Source organism: Callithrix jacchus, chromosome 4, assembly GCF_049354715.1.
Source record: "Callithrix jacchus isolate 240 chromosome 4, calJac240_pri, whole genome shotgun sequence".
NCBI classification, from domain to species: domain Eukaryota; kingdom Metazoa; phylum Chordata; class Mammalia; order Primates; family Cebidae; genus Callithrix; species Callithrix jacchus.
Genome location: NC_133505.1, coordinates 23,965,552 through 23,983,502, shown reverse-complemented (window position 1 = coordinate 23,983,502; position 17,951 = coordinate 23,965,552). Strand labels below are relative to the sequence as shown.

The window sequence follows — 17,951 nt, the reverse complement described above, 5'->3', positions numbered from 1 at the left end:
TTTTATCCAAAATACAAATTAAAAATGTGCACATGTACATAAAATAATTGTAAGTGAAGAAAAAATGCTAACTTGAAGTCATCTCTTCATGGTTATTTTTTCTTAAATTTCTCTATATTTTCCAAATTCTCATCCATGAACTTCTGACTATTACAAAATAGAAACAACCAATGTACTATTTTTAAAAATATAATTCCTAAAGAAAAAAATACAAATAAGCAGAGTTCAACGTGGCTCAAGTCCAAAGGGCTGCTTAGAACACACGATTCTTCGCTACTTTACTCTCCAGCTCAGGGAGCAAGGGAGGCAGTGTTAGAGCGTAAAGACCTAGATAATTCACTGTGTGACCTAGGACAAGTCACGTTACCTCTCTGGGCCTCAAGGGGCTTTTCTGCAAAATGAACAGACTGGATCAGTAGAGTAGGCTCTTCCCTAGCAGAGCACAGCCTCCTGCAGTGGCTTCTGGGTAGAACTGCCTTTCACTGTGCAATTAAATCTGGCCTTGCCTCATGCCTGGAGAGAAAAATATTTATGAATTACTCTCTAGTTTAGAAATGGATCTCTGTCTGGGAACAAAGGAGCACAAACCCCACTGACAAATTAGAGTCCATTATCAGATACTATAGCAGCAAGCTCAGCCTGGTGGTAATTGTATCTGCAATAATAAGGCTGTGAGGCGACTCTAGACCATTTGCTACCTGCATCAATCATCATTACAGTCTAGCACAGAGGGGACGTGGAAATGAGCCCATATTATCAGTGGCCAGTTAGAACAAAGATCCATCCAGAAGCTCTTGGGAACCTGGCTGGAGCAGAAGGGGTGGGGGAGGAGTGCAGAATGACAGGTGCCCTGGGTCTGTCAGCTTGCTGATGTCACCCAGGAAGATCACCCTGCCATGCTGGCCTACAGCTCTGTTTAGAATCCCTAGTCACCTCAAATTACGTCAATTCTGCTTGGCCATGTGAAACCGAAATATCTGAAACAGATCTCAGTCAACTTAGAAAGTTTATTTTGACAACATTAAGGGCACGCCTATGGCACAGCCTCAGAAAGTCCTGCCCAAGGTGGTCAGTGCAAAGGTTGATTTGATGCATTTTAGGGAGGCATGAGACATTAATCAACATATGTAAGATGTACATTGGTTTGATCTGGAAAGTCAGGACAACTTAAAGTAGGAAGGGGCTTCAGGTCACAGGTAGATAAGTGACAAACAGTCGCATTCTTTCTTTCATTATATTCGTCTCATGTGAGCAGGTGAATGACTTTGAGTTCTGTCCTTTATCCACAAGGAATTTCCTTGTGAGCAAATTGTGAGGGAGGTGTGTAGCTTTTTTATTTTTGTAGCGATGTTACGTAGGAATAGAATGGGAGGTATTTGGCAGTTTCCAGCTTGGCTTTTCCCTTTGGCTTAATAATCTGGGGACTCTGATTATTTTCCTTTCATAGCTATGACATGCCAATTTCATGTAAATAACTTGGTATACTCCCTAATGATGGAAACTTTGGATTTACCCTGTGTATCCCTGTCCTAACAAACTACACAAATGCGATGGCTTTAAACAACAGGAATTTGTTCTCCTACAGGTCTGGAGGCTGGAGGTCAGAAATCAAGGTGCAGTGGGGCCATACTCCTGCTGGTGGTTCTGAGAATCCTTCCTTGCCTCTCCAGCTGCTGGTGGCTGCAGGCATCCCTCAGATTGTGGAAGTATAACTGCAGTCTCTGCCTCCATCTTCACAATCTTCACAGGGCCTTCTCCTCTATCTCTGTGTGTTCCCTCCTCTTCTTGTGGGGACACAAGCCACTGGAATCGGGTCCACCCTGACTCCGTATGACTACCTCTTAACTTGATGACATGTGTAAAGTCTCTGTTTTCACTAAGGTCACATTCTGAGGTTCCCAGTGGACATGAAATTTGGGGGACACTATTTAAGTCACCACACCCTGGTGTAGGACACTGTTTGCTTTCATTGGCCATCATTAGCCAGGCAAATTCTGATCTCCTCACATATATTAATTCATTTCATTCTCATTGTGAGGAAGTTCTATTTTTATCCTCATCTTCAAAGGGAGAACAGAGACACAGAGAGATTAAGTTAAGTATCTGAGATCATGGAGTAAGTGGCAGAGCAAGCTCTTCAGTGAGCAATCTAGTTCTGAACCGGGGTTATTAACCATGCATCCTACCTCCTTCAGGATGGACACAGCTAAACTAGACATCCTGCAACATGATAAGAAATGCAGATAGCAAAAACCCTATGAAAGTAATTTGACAATCCAAGTCAATAGTTTTGAGAACATCCATTCATGTTTTATCCATAATTACACTCCAGGGAGTTCTTCCTTCAAAAAAAAATTTCAACTGTATAAAGCTTCCATCCACAAAAACACTACGGCAGCATTGCTTATAAGCAAAAAGCTTACAAAAGCAAGGGAGAAGATACTCTCACACAAAAGGAGATCACTAAAGTGAATACGGTTACACCTGTAGAATGAAGAATGTATCTCCATTAAAATAATGTAGATAGTTTAGAGTAACAAAAGGAAATGCTTATGTTATAACATGAAGTGAAAACTGGAAAATAAGGTGGTCTATGTGAAATACTCTTGACTAGATTTTTAAACAACAGAAAAGAGAGAAATTACATAAAAATGTTCACAGCAACTCTTTTAGAATAATTTTTCTTTCTCCCTTTTTTAAAACTTTTTGTATTTTTCAGTTTATATAATAAACAGATTACTTTCATAATCGGAAAAGGAATTATGAACATAGAAAACGTAAAGTAGAAGCAGTATTCTTTTTTTTTTTAATTTTTTATTGGATTTTAGGTTTTGGGGTACATGAGCAGAGCATGCAAGACAGTTGCGTAGGAACACACATGGCAGTGTGCTTTTCTTTCCTTCTCCCCTTCACCCACATTTGGCATTTCTCCCCAAGCTATCCCTCCCCACCTCCCCCTCCCACTGGCCCTCCCCTTTTCCCCCCAATAGACCCCAGTGTTTAGTACTCCCCTTTCTGTGTCCATGTGTTCTCATTTTTCATCACCCACCTATAAGTGAGAATATGCGGTGTTTCATTTTCTGTTCTTATGTCAGTTTGCTGAGGATGACTCTTATGGAAGGACTGAGAGGACGAAGTGGGGAGGGGTAGTCAATTCTAACCTTGGCCTTTATATCAGAGATCTAAAACCCAAGACAGGACATGCTAGATGCTCTCCTGGCTCTGACATTTGTTATGAAATTCTGAGACCATTGATTTGTCTTGTTTTTCAATCTGCTAACTTCTGGGTTTGACACTGATGCATGTTATGCAAATGTCTGTTGAATAAATGAATAGGCAGCTGAGCTAAATAAGTGCACAGCATAAACAAATGAATGGAGAAGTGGAGGCCATAGAGGGATTAAATAAGTGGTTTCAATAGAAACAGTGGGGTCTATTGGGGGGAAAAGGGGAGGGCCAGTGGGAGGGGGAGGTGGGGAGGGATAGCCTGGGGAGAAATGACAAATGTGGGTGAAGGGGAGAAGAAAAGCAAAGCACACTGCCATGTGTGTACCTACGCAACTGTCTTGCATGCTCTGCTCATGTACCCCAAAACCTATAATCCAATAAAAAATTAAAGAAAAAAAAGAAAATGTCTTTCTAAGGGAAAAGTTCGAAGCCTTGTCTCAGAAGCTTGTTGGTTTCTGAGACAATCCCACTAGGAATCTTGGGACTTAGTATCATTGACCTCACTTTGCAAGGCTTTAGATTAAGCTTATCGCTTCAGCTATAAATGATGGAATCCCAAAAGACGGAAAATAAATCTAAGCTGTGGGTCAAACAAATAGAAATTAAATTGACCTAATTGATACCCAAAGAAGTAGCTTTCCCTCTGAACAAAGGCTGAAATGAGAATCTACTTGCTTTAAAGGACAAACTGCCCTCCAGCTCAGGGAATCAGAAAAGTTGTTTTTGTCTACATCCAAACCTTTGTAATACAACCCCATACTTCCCATTCCCTTACATAAAAAGACGTCTATCTGTGTTTATAACCACATAGCGTCTGTTAGCGAGCAGGATGGTTTTGTGGCTCTGAGTTAGGACACAGCTCAAAATCTGAGCTAGTCAGATTGCCTCACCACGGCCACTCTGAAATTTATTACCAAGTGTAAGACAAATATTCCCACCTGAGGACTAAGCTCTGATTGTTTTTATCTTGCCCAAATTCCTATCTAAGGACTCTGGGGAGTCATGCTCTACAAACCATAAATTCTCCTCAGATGGGCTTTATTTAACCTGTATGTCATGACTTCTTTTCCAACCTGACTCTGGTATAACATTCCAAGACAAGGAAGAAAACCAAAATGTTTTCCCCCAAACATGTTTCTTTGCCATATCTTGAAATGGCTCTGCAAGCCATCGTCTGTCAGGGAAAATTTGCCTCTGTAAAGAGTCTCTCTCAACATAGCTAGATCTTCTTTGTCCAGGCCCTCCCAATCCTAAAGAGATGGCCTAAGAGTCAAACACTTTTTAAAGATCTGGATAGGAAACACTTGGCATCTATTATCTCTAAGGGCAGCCACTGTAAGACTTCAAAGGAAGCTTGGTCTCCACGGTCTTTTATCTTAACCTGAACATTTCCTTTCTATCAATCCCAAGTCTTTAGACAAACTCAACCAATCATCAACCAGAAAATGTTTAAATTTACCTGCAGCCTGGAAGCCCCCACTGCATCAAGTTGTCCCACATTTCTGGAACAAACCAATGTATTCCTTAAATGTATGTGATTGATGTCTCATGCCTCCCTAAAGTCTATAAAATCGAGCTGTACTCTAACCACCTTGGGTACATGTTCTCAGGACCTGAGGGTCGTGTCACAGGCCATGGTCACTCGTATTTGGCTCAGAATAAATCTCTTAAAATATTTTACAGAGTTTGACTCTTCATCAACATATCTTTTGATTTCCAGGCTGGCTAGCTGAAAATAGAATGCATGCTCACACTTTCCTAATGATCCAGAGAACAGAGACCCACTTGGTCCCCACTGCCACAGAGGGGAAGATGCTTCTCTGCCCTTGAACTGATGGTGCAAAGTTAGCCACCAAAGACCAGGAGCTCAGGAGCTGACTAGACTGTCCCTAGGACTTTAGGCTGTGGCTGCTTCCAAGAACAAACTCTCCGTGCTTCTGCTCAAGGGCATCAGTGTTTCAGGGCTCAGAGGAGACTATATCTAAGCCAGCCTTCACGGACAAGCAGCCTAGCATCCCACTGCCAGGCAAGGGCTAATTTCATGAGGCAAAAGGCTGCTGAGACCCACACTTCATGGCATGGCCATCTGTCAAGCTCGCAATAATTCATTCAGCAAAATTATGCATGAAGCCCTGAATCAAGAGCTCAAGACACTAAGAACACATTCTACCAAGAGAGGCAGATATAAACCAACGGTTACAATACACACATTAGTTAATGCGGCTGGGGAGCTCTACTGAACCCAAGTTGCAAGAAAAAAAGATCTCAGAGGACAAAATGGCTAAACGGTGCCCTGAAATTCAGTGCGTTCCTAAAGCAGAGAGACCTGGGAACCTTCCGGAGTTAGAGAAGAAATAAAGTACACTGCCTACATGTGCATAGAGTCTGAATCTACCCACTTTTCCAGGACAGCTGAAGCTATAGCCACTCCGTGTAGAAGTACTCTCTGAGTCCCTTTGGGTTTCTAGAACCACAGTGCAGACGACTGCAGATAGCAAAGCCCAGCTGCAGACTAGCTTGGTGAAGCCACACTAGATTGTGGCTATCACGTCCACAAAGAGGTAGAGCAAATTCCACAAGGCCAGGCCCCTCGGCAGCATTTTCAGGAACTGCCTCTTGTGACTAGTGAAACAATGTAATCAAGACTTGCAAGATGTGAAAGGCACAGTTCAGCTTGGTGACTCAGGGCAAATGTTCTATTGCTCACCCCGAGAAGAATGCCACCAGTTTTCTGTCCTGGGTGTGCTTTCCACTTACTGGATAACAGGAGTTTGGATTCTTAATTGGCTAAAGAGGATCGTTTTGCTTGGCTGATTATTTGTGTTTTGAATGGAAGTGAGAAGATCTTCGGATTTTAGAGCGTGTGTTCAAGTGTGTGTTCAATTCTAAGAAAAGCACTTCATTTGTCTGGTTAAATTAGCTGCGCCAGCTACATATGTCTTAAAATTGAACTAAATAAAACAGACCAACATTGGCAAGATCTTGGAGTTCATTGAAGAGAAAACTAAACTAAATATTTTCAAATTATAATGGTGGGCAAAATTAAATAGCTGAGTTGGGCTAGAGGGGTTTATAAACTTACCGTTCTATAGGAAGGGGTAAAGAAATTAATTCTTCAGCCAAAGTTCCTTCAAGTGTGCTGTCTTCTCAAGCCAATGATGCCAGTGTATCTTGCAGTATTATAAAGAAATTACATTCTGAAAGGAAATGTTCCATATGAAACTACAGGGACCAATCGCCTTTGACCACTGTTGGCCTAGAAAGTGACCAGGATACTCAGAAAGCTCTGAAGAGAACGAAGAGCCTATTTCAACATTTTCTTTTCTTTTCTTTCTTTATTTTACCCTCTCAACCCATCTTGGGAGTACCGCATGGCTAATTTTAGAATCCACTCAAAAGTTATAAACGCAGAGCCCCAAACCAAACTGAAATTCTACTTGCAAGTAGTTAAAATTTTTTCTTAATTTTTTAAAAATCTTCTCAAGCAATAATTCTCTTACAAAATATAATACCTGCAGAGCAACATCTTCATGATTTCGGTTCCAATGAAGCAGAAACCCAAAGATTAGATTTTCCTTAAAAAATGAACAGTAGGTGATCAATTCACTGGGAAAGTCAAGTCTATGTGTTATTAAACAGAGAATATTCAAAATGTGATTCTCAGACTCTGAAAGGCTGTATTATTTGCTCCTCCCCAACATGAATTCTGCAAAGGAGACAGATGGAAAAGTCTCCTGGGTTTTAGAAACATCTATTTTAAGGAGATCTTGAAAAGACTCAATGCCCAAATCTGCTGACAGGCTACACATCAACTCATAAGGGAGATTCAGAGCCAGCAGTAGCCAACAAAGTGACCAAAAGCCTTCAGCTCTTGCTGGTTGGTGGCATGTGATGTTTGATTGGGATATTTCCCAGACTTAATCATTACTATCAACTTCTGCGATGAAGAAGTGTGTTGTGGGTGGAATCCCATCTTCCCACAGTAGAAAAGAAAACAAAGCATTTTTATCTTTTTTTTCAAAGGAAGCAAACATCTATTATCCAGGGAAATGAACTGGAAGGTGAGGTTTCACAGCTTCCAGGAACCCAAATGATCCACAAAAGACAAGTCCATTTTTTTTTCCTTCAGCAAAGTAATCGCTGTCCTTTCTTCCATGTAGGATGCTCTTGTCACATCTGACACACCAGTTTGATTACTGAGAGAATGAGCAAAACCATGAGCACTTAGCACAGGGCTCTCTGCGACTACCAGCACCAAGATGCACTGCGGAACACTCCACTTGCTTGGCATTAGAAAATTAGCCTTTCAGAAGACAATGCTTTGTCACAATTCCACTCATACAAATAAAAGTGAAGAGAAGAAAAGAGCTTGGGACTTTATTTCCTCATGAATGTGCAAAAGAAAGATATTCAGTAAGAAGAGCTATATCTCAGCTCTTCATTTGCAGGTACCCTCTAGGACGAGTGGCCAAGAAATATTTCAGTCATATGGAAATAATGGATACCAGTAACTGGTTTTGATGGGTTCTTGTGTGACTCATCTTTTCTGCCTGGGCTGAATTGCAGCCCACAGCAATGCTGGAGAAAGCACAATGACAGAAACCAAGAAAGCCATCAGACATGGCAATAGGGATGAGTAGGAGACTCTCAGAGCAATGTCACTTTAGGATAGTATTCAAAGGCCATGACAACCATTTTTCTAGAAGGAAATATTTTCCTTAGAATGTCCCAAGTAACTCAAATATCTTACAGTCTGGTCTTGGGTAAACACATTCCAAGTTGCTTGGCAAGGGAGACTCCAACCCTCAACCTATTAGGAACCCTCCAAAAGAGTATTGTCACTGGAAGCCTGGACCATGCCTAACTGGCTGTTATAAGAAGGGAAAATGTCTTCCAACTGCCAAAATAGCGCTGGGAGCACTTGAGGGGGTCTCTGTCAAGAGAAGCAGTGGTGGTTACAGCAAAGTTAAAAAACCAGCAAGGGAAGAGTACACGCTGGTGGGACCTAGTAGGCAGCCAGTGAGGAGGAGAAAGATGGCATTTGGGGTGGGTAGGGCTGCAGGCAGCTTAGTCCAGTGCTGAAAAGGGAGGGCATGGCTCCATGTGGTTACAGTTGTCACCCAGGTCTTGAGTACAGGCTAAGGAAACAGAAATCCAAAACAAAGGATTGTACATTGTTCAACTTTATAAGCAACTTGCATTTATGGAATCCAAAACAAGGATTTATTCATTTTCCCTCTTAATAGAGGGAAAACTCATGTAAAGAAGGCTAAGGAATTCCCTGACATCAGGATGGGGTTTTTTTTAAAGTCAAGGAGGCTGGGAATGTGTGACAGAAGAGTTAGGACTGCATGCCAATAGGTTAGACTGTGTTCATTCCCTAAACTCAAACTATTTGACAAAGCTATAGTAATCACAATTGCATGATATTGGTACAAAACAGGCATGCCAGTGGAACAGAATAAAGAGTCCAGAAATAAACCCAGGCATATATGATCAACTAATCTTTGACCAGGGCACCAAGAGTACACAATGAGGAAAAGATGTTTTTTTTTTCAATAAATGAGGTTGAGAAAACTGGATACCTATACAAAGTAGAATAAAATTGAGCCCCTGGCTTTTACAATATACAAAAATTAACTCAAAATAGATTTAGGACCTAAATATAAAATCTAAAACCATAAAACTTCTAGAAGAAAATGTAAAGAAAAAGTTTCCTGACATTGGTCTTGGCAATGATTTTTTAATATGATGCCAAAAGCATAGGCAACAAAATCAAAAATAAACAAGTGGGACTATATCAAAATAAAAAGCTGCTTCACAGCAAAGAAAACAATCAAGAAAAAGAAAAGGCAACCTTCAGAATGGGAGAATATATTTGCAAGCCATATAGCTAATAAAGGGTTAATATCCAAAATACGTTTTATAAACTCATATGGAAAGGAAAGGAAGGAAAGAAGGAAGGAAGGAAGGAAGGAGGGAGGGAGGGAGGGAGGGAGGGAGGGAGGGAGGGAGGGAGGGAAAAAGAAAGAAAGAGAGCAAAAGAAAGAAGAGAGAGAGAGGAAGGAAAAGAAAGAACCTAATTATAAAATGGGCAAAGGAGCTGAACAGACATTTTTCTAAAGAAGACATAGAAATAGTAAACAGGTATATGAAAAGGTGGCTAGGGTGTAGAGAAAAGGAAACCCTGTACACCATTGGTTGGAATTAAAATTGGTAAAGCCATTATGGACAACATAATGGAGATTCCACAAAATATTAAAGAATAGAACTGCTGTATAATCCATCCATCCCACTTCTGAACATATATCCAAAGAAAATGAAATTAGTATATCAAAGAGATGTCTGCACTCCCATGTTTATTGCAGTATTATTCACAATAGACAAGATAGAAACAACGTACGTGTCATCAATGAACATATGGATAAAAGAAAATGTGATACACACACACCCTCCTACCACCCCCAACACACACAGAGATATGATTCAGCCATAAAGAGAAAGAAATTCTGCCATCTGTGACAACATGGATGAGCATGGAGAACATCAAGCTAGGTGAACTAAGACAGACACAGGAAGATGAATACTGTATGATCTCCCTTAAACATGGAATCTTAAAAAGTCTAACTCAGAGAAACAAAGAGAGCTCCTGGTTGCAAAGGGCTGGGGATTGGAGAAATGGGAGATGTTAGTTAAAGGGTACAAAGTTTCAGCTATCAGATCAATACCTTCTGGGTACCTAAAGTATATCAGATTGACTATACCTAAAAATATTGTATTATTTACTTGAATTTGATAAAAGAGCACATTTTAAGTGTCCTCACCCCACCATACACACACACACACACACACACACACACACACACACACAAATGACCCAAGATTAGAAAGACTGAGACACCAAATGGTGAAGACACAGAACAACCAAGACCCTTCTACGCGGCTGCTGAGCGCGGAAAATGCGACGCCACTCTGCATAACTGTTGGCAAATTTGTCTGAACATAAACATGTGCAGCACTGTGAGCCAGCAGTTTCACTTACAGGAATAAAGCCTGTCGATGTGAGTGCTTATGCACACCAAAGACATGTCCACGGTTAGCTTTATTCATAATGGCCCCAAACTGGAAACAACCCAAATGACCGTGAGTGGTAGAATAAATAAATTGTAGTATATTTACATGGTGGAAGACTGCAGAACAACGAAGGAAGCCTGCAGACGGGAACAGAATGGATAAAATATTACAGCATAATGCTGAATGAACTAACCCAGACAAAAGGAGTACATACTCGATGACTCAATTTCCGTGAAGTTTTAAGACAGCCCAAACTAATCCCTGATGACCGAGGTCAGAAGAGCAGCTACATTTTGGGGGCATTACTGGTGGTGGAGGGGCATGAAAGAGCCTTCTAAAGTGCTGAAAATGATCTGTATCTTGATCAATGTGGTGGTTAAAATGGGTGAATACATATGTAAAAATTCATTTAGCCATGAACTTAAAGACATAAGCATTTCCCTGTATGTTAGGTGTACCCTGATTAGGAAGTTGGAAGTATGTCCTTCATTTTCTTCTCCAAGACCCCTGTGCAGGACCCCAGCTTTGCATCCACCATGTTATACTAGAGTTATTTTCCTTCTGTATGATGTGTAAGCTTCTTGCAGGCGAGGACCATGTCTCATTCATCTGTACTCCATTGCCTAGCCCAGTGCTGGCTATAGGAAAGTTACTTAATATCACTTTCCATTTAATGTGTAACAAAAAAGAAAACAAAAGTTACTTAATAAATGTGTGTCAAACTATCCTACATGCCACGTAGATTCTCAGTCATGCCTGTTGTCAATCTCCTGCCTTCTACTTTCGATGTGAACTTCAGGAATGGCAGCAAACCTGTATAATCCTTTCCGTTTGTCAGGATTTCAGATGAAGAAAATATGCTAACTTCACTCATGGGTGGTGGTTTAGTTTAAAGCAAAGGTTCTCAAGATTGAAGACCGTACAGTTCAAGTGCTGATCCCGTTAAATATGCAGACTCCTAGCCCTATTCCTGAAGATTCTTAGGTCAGGGAGGAAACCTAGGTGTACACTTTTACCGTGCTAACCATCCTATAACCTCCACCAAGACAGAAGGTTCTAAGGTGTCTAACCAAAATATTGATATTCAAATACCAATTGGGGTATTTCTAAAACTACCCAAATTAAGTGATCTGTTAGATTCCACCTTTCTTTGGAAACAGGAGGCATATGACATCTTTAATTCACCCAGGAAAACAGCCATTATGGCTGAAAATCCACTTCTGAGAAAACATTCTACTGAGCACTGGGGAAATAAGGAGGCAATATGAGGTTCTATGAGAGATTTTTCTTTAGAAAAATAGTATTCTGGAATTTTTTTGCCAATTTCTCTCTAGATAGAGGTCTTAAGGTCATAACACAGGCTGACAAGAAGCTGAAAACTCCAAATCAAGAATGGCACCTTGTCCTCAATTTACATCAGTAACTTGAGAATAAGTTGTCAGACTCAGCTTCTTCTTTATGTTAAATTCGTTTATCAGGAATTGGTGTTCTTTAAGAGAAAATGTTTAAAAACAAAGGAAATCCATTAGTTTAAAAGTTGTGTCTCTCCTGCAAGCATTGAAATATACATACACGGCATTACCAACTCCTGTAGACAGTGGGTTCTTACTTTACCATGAGTACAACTCCCTGAAGAACTACTCAGTCTAGGTACTCCTGTAACGAATCTTGGTTGCAAAGCAAAACCAACGAACCATAAACAAACAATTTGCAAGCACAATGAACGTATGCCGCGTACAAGTATGCGGCTATCCAAGAATGTTGAGTTTAGCTCCTCTGACCGGAATGCAGCAAATAGCTTTTTAGTTTTCCTTTGTCATCTATTTCTTCCTAAGGGACACAAGGAAAATATTCTTGAAAAGCAGCTATTAATGGATAATGACAAGTGGTTTCCTGTGGTCTAAGAACAAGCCATCAATTAGTGCTTTTTATGTTCCTTTAAATTCCAGAGGCAAAGGAAGTTCAATAGCGGTGTATTGGCTTCATGGTTATTGAACTAAGAGGAATCTTGAGATGAAACATGGGCTTTTTTTCCCCCTTTTTTGAATGAAGTTATATATTTTTTTTCTTACAAACACTACGAAATTTCTGGGAATCTCTGGGCTTCAGTTTAGCTCACTCTATCTTTTTGCATAATATAGAGTGGTAGAAATGATAGCATTGGGGTCCAGTATGAATGCTCCCAGGAAAAGGTTAGTAACGCTCATTACATAGGAGGCTGTGGGCAAAGCACTCTAACTCTCTCAGCCTCGCCGGGCGTTCATCCCTCCACTGAAAGCCTTCTCAAAATGCTTTTAGGTCTCCTGGGTCTGGCTTCACAAAGAAGAGGCAGAACCCAGAAGCTACAATGAACTCTTTAGGGAGAAGAATTTGCAAACTTCCTCAGCAAAATTTCGAGATGAGAGTTTGTCTTCTCCAGCCTTGGCCTTCCCAAGTCTTCTTTCCTCTCGCTTCCTCCCCTCGTGGCTCCATCCACCATTATTCCCCACAACCACAGGAGGAACCACCAACCTCTCTCCACACTGCCTGTAGACTAGCTGTTAGCTCAATGATATAAATAATGGGTAGCAGCTTCAAACATTGCCTCTTACAGAGGCTATTCATTCTGGTAAAGGTAAAGCAAAGGAATGCTGTCTTTGGAATTTAAGGAGAGAAGGGCACAGAGAGAAGAGACAAGTTTTGGAGGCTGAAGGGAAGCCACAGAAGATGAGAGTGCACGAATGAGCTCCCACACGCAGTCACAGCCAGCCCATATTCTGGGACGAGGGAGGCCCCCTCATTCGGGGCTCTGCTTGCAGGGATCTCCTCAGAGAGACTGCCCTGACCAAAGGCAAACATGTCCACATAGTCGCAGCCTTCAGTCTGTATCTGGAGAACCCCACTTTCTTCCTCATAGCATGTATCGCTGTTTCAAATTGTATCACATACTTATATATTTCCTTGTTGATTATCTGTCTTCTCGCTCTCTGCTAGGTAGGACCTTCATCTCTGCTAGGTAGGACCTTCATCTCTGCTAGGTAGGACCTTCATCTCTGCTAGGTAGGACCTTCATCTCTGCTAGGTAGGACCTTCATCTCTGCTAGGTAGGACCTTCATCTCTGCTAGGTAGGACCTTCATCTCTGCTAGGTAGGACCTTCATCTCTGCTAGGTAGGACCTTCATCTCTGCTAGGTAGGACCTTCATCTCTGCGAGGTAGGACCTTCATCTCTGCTAGGTAGGACCTTGTTTATTATCTGTCTTCCTCTCTCTCTGCTAGGTAGGACTGCAGAATGCCCAATAGCTAGACCAGTACCTGGCATATAGTAAGTGCTCAATAAATACTTGTTGATCTAATGAACGAATGATGGAGTGGATGGACAGGTAAAGTCAGCTTCCACAAGTCCACCATGCCTCTATCCAGGTACCCAGGGCAGCACCCCAGCCCTCGGCCCCGTGGCTCAGAAGCCTAGAGCTAGTGTAAACAACTATTCTGATTTACCTGAGACTAAGGAGTTTCTTGGGACATGGGGCTTTTTGGTATTCAAGCTGAGAAAGTCCTGAATGAGCTAGGAGGAGTTGGCTACCCTCCCTAGAGGTACCTCCTGAAACTCTTTGATAGTTTATGTAAAAAGAACAAGGTCAGGGTATCTACTGTCCTTCTGAGGTCACCTCAGGCTGGCTTGCTTGCTAACAGAAGGTCAGTGCTCTCCCCAGGTGGTATCCTCTACCCATCCTTCCCTTCCACATTCCAGTAATCATTTCCACTCTTTGTCATCGGGGCCTGGGGTTGGTAGCAGCTCTGACACTATTAATCCTAACTATCTGCATCATTTCTGTGGCTCCTCTCCGCTCTCCTGCACCTCAGTAAATAGCACTTTTGAAAATAACCCCTGCTTGAGTTATCTAAAGGTGAATGAGCCATGGTTTCCCATGGGGACCCTGACTGACATGAGGGGAAAGGAGAAAATGTAGAAATAAATGTTATCAGAAACCATTAAGATGCAAAGGTACTTAACCTCTAGAAGCCCCAGTTCCCCATCCATTAGCCTGTGACCAGCTCACAGGGCTGGTACATGAAGTGATTAGGAAGACCTACTTAAAGCTGCTCGACAGCATATCAAAAGCACTCAGCAAATTTTAGCCACCATAGCTATTATGCTTTCCTTCCCTTCTTAACAGAAACAACCAGAAGGCGACACCAGGCTTGCCGTTGGTCTGAGAAGGACCCCAGCATCTCACCTCTCCAGATGGCCTGAGGCAAGGGACAGAAGTACTGGAAATTTAAAACTTCACATAGGCATAAATTGCTGTTCTTTTAGTATTTTCACTCGAGCTTTGAGTGGAGCCCTTAACGTTCTATGCTTTGAGATTGGATCTAGGGGTAAGTTCAATGTCTGTTTTGGAGGAGGCCAGGAGTGTGGGAAACGGTGGTTCCCTGGCACATTTGCAGGAGATCCCTCCACCTGAGGGACACACCCCCACCTCCTGTACTGGCCAGCCTGACGAAATATACAAGAAATCAATAGGCCACAAAATGGAAACAATTTTGAACTCAAGAAAAAGGTTCTCCTTTTCTAATTTAATGATGCAGTGACGTGTCTGCAGACACTGGATGAAATGAGGTCCTGAGAAGATCCTGGGGAGCGCAGGAGCATGAAGGCTGAACATTACAAGCGAGAAAGATTTCTCTTTTATTAAAACAAAATGGCATATTTGGATTTATAGTACCCAGTAAAGTATAAGCAAGCAGATGAAAATTCCACCGTGAAATAAGACAATTTAGGAAAGACAAAGGGGGTGGAGACAGCACCCAGCTTATTCCGAAGTGAATAATCACACACACACACACACACACACAGACATGCTTTGCACATAACTTTCTGGCACACACACACACAGACATGCTTTGCACATAACTTTCTGGGAAAAGTGGGAATAAGGAAAGAATGTTTGAGGAAATAATACACACTAATGTTCCCAAAAGCAGGGCCAGATTTAAATCATGTTATAATATGTTAAAATAGTATCTCCTAGGCCGGGCGCGGTGGCTCAAGCCTGTAATCCCAGCACTTTGGGAGACCAAGGCAGATGGATCACAAGGTTAAGAGATCGAGACCATCCTGGTCAACATGGTGAAACCCCGTCTCTACTAAAAATACAAAAATTAGCTGGGCATGGTGGTGCGTGCTTGTAATCCCAGCTACTCAGGAGGCTGAGGCAGGAGAATTGCCTGAACCCAGGAGGTGGAGGTTGCGGCGAGCCGAGATCGCGCCATTGCACTCCAGCCTGGGTAACAAGAGTGAAATTCCATCTCAAAAAAAAAAAAAAATAGTATCTCCTAAATTCATGGTCACTCAACATTCAGAATGTGACCTTACTTGGAAATAGGCTCTTCGAAGATGTAATTAGTTAAGGGTCTCATGATAAAACTTCCTGGATTTACAGTGGGCCCTAAAACCAATAACTTGTCTCCTTACACAAGAAAGGAGAGGGAGATTTGAACACAAAGGAGACCATGTAAAAACAAAGGCAAAGATTGGAGCTATGTGTCTTTCTAATAAAACTGTTAAAAAACCCATGCTTTGAATGAAAAGACCCCCCAAACAGGTTTGTGTGAGCAACGTGGCTGTTTATTCACCTGGGTGTGCAGGTGGGCTAAGGCTGAAAAGGGCGTTAGCAAAGGGCAGTGGGATAGGAGTTGGTTTTATAGGTTTGGGGTGGGCAGTGGAAAGTTACAGAGTAAGATCAGTTACAGTGGTGGGGGTAAGGGCGAGGAGTACACATTACCATAAGTTCAGTTACAGTGAAGGGAAGCTTAGGTCAGGGGGAATCTCCACTGGGCTATCAGGGATAATGGCAAATGCTGGATCAGGTGGCTGAGGGAGGAAGTGAGGAAGGAGTGGGGGTGATCAGCAGAGGCCGACAGGACTTCAGACCTTCTGGGTCCGGGCTTGCACATGGAGGCCTGACAAAAAAAAAAAATCATATTCCTTTGGGTATTACCCAGTAATGAGATTGCTGAGTGAAATGGTATTTCTGTTTTTAGGTCTTTGAGGAACTGCCACACTGTCTTCCACAATGGTTGAATTAATTTACACTCCCATTCAGTGTGTAAGTGTTCCCTTTTCTCCACATTATGTTTATCACATTCACAAGAGCAAAGACATGGAATCAACCTAAATGCCCATCAGTGGAAGACTGGATAATGAAAATCTGGTACATATACACCATAGAATACTATGCAGCCATAAAAAAGAATGACATCCCATCCTTTGAGGAATATGGATGGAGCTGGAGGCCATTGTCCTTAACAAACTAACACAAGAACAGAAAACCAAATACTGCATGTTATCACTTATAAGTGGGAGCTCAATGATGAGAACACGTGGGCATTTAGAGGGAGCCTATTGGAGGCCTATTGGAGGGTGGAAGGTGGGAGGAGGGAGAGGATCAGGAAAAATTACTAATGAATACGAGGCTTAACACCCGGGTGATGAAACAATCTGTGCAACCAACCCATGACACATGTTTACCTATAAAGCCAAACTGCACATGTACCCCTGAACTTAAAATAAAAGTTAAGTTAAAAAAAACAAAGATTGGAGTTCTGCTGCCACAAGACAAAAAGCTATAGAAGCTACAAGGAGCTGGAAGGGAGAAGGGAGGATCCTTCCCTGGAGTCACGGGAGGGAGCGTGGCCCTGCTGCCACCTCAGAACTGTGGAAGATTAAATTTCTGCTGTATGAAGCCACCAGTGTGTGGTCATTTGTTACAGCTGCCCTAGGAAACAAATGCACAAATCAAAATTCTCCACACAGTTTATACAGCAGGAGTTCAGTAAACACAGTTGGCTAACAGATTACCTAGATGAATCTACTGCCCTGTAAAACCATGGAGGTACAACTATACTTGTGTTCTCCCAGAATGAAAACCCAGCACTTCATGCTTCCTGTTTTAAATTTTGCAATGAGTGCACTTCGTGTGGAATCAGCATGGAGTTCAGAACATGGAACAATGTGACTGAGATTGGTACACCTGCTAATCAAACCTGGCACTCTGTTTCCAAACTGCTTGTTCCAGCAGAAGGCACTGAGTAATTATACCCAATAGGAGATTGGTACCCATCACTGTGGGGATGTTCACATTACCCACATATGTCTCAAGCAGGGCCCTATCAGGACAACGCCATGCCTAATCTTTGCAATGGTGTTTGCATAATCTCAGGCCTCAGGTCATCCAACCATCTAGGGTAGAATCCCAGTTCTTAAGACCCCTTAGCTATTTCTGGCCACAGTGAGGGAGGACCGCCTGCACAGGGAAGGTGGCAGTTGTCAGGGTGTGGGATGGGGGCTTACTAAGAATGAGGCCACTCTACTTCTGGAGGGGTTGGAGGAGGGCAGGAAGGAAGCAGAAATAGATAAAACGTATCTCCTACAAGACAGAGCAAAACATAACCCAGGAGTTCTCGGTCCCTTGCTCTGCTACACAGCACTCTATCCAAGAATGTTTTGAATCCTGTCTTCGTACTCCCAGTATACTTAGTGTGGCCCTAGTGATGTTTCCCTGCTCCATCTCACTACGTGCCTCTTCTTCCCTGCTGGTGAGGCTGTGGACCTCAAGTCCACCTTGCTCTGCCTTCTTTTTGTTCCTAAATCATACTACTGGCTTC

General features: G+C 42.2%; 1 long non-coding RNA gene across 5 annotated transcripts in view; it reads right to left on the bottom strand.

The window, feature by feature from the left end:
- LOC118152797 (uncharacterized) overlaps positions 1–17,951 on the bottom strand; it is a 189,659-nt gene that overhangs the window by 37,882 nt on the left and 133,826 nt on the right. For 2 of the 5 annotated variants that reach the window (XR_008480521.2, XR_004741641.3), the window contains one exon: positions 368–513. The exons of 2 other annotated variants lie outside the window; for them this stretch is intronic. This is a non-coding gene — a long non-coding RNA (uncharacterized LOC118152797). Of the gene's footprint in view, positions 1–367; positions 514–3,592; positions 6,426–17,951 lie in introns of those variants that run through there. One more of the 5 variants, XR_008480524.2, reaches the window with a different exon arrangement.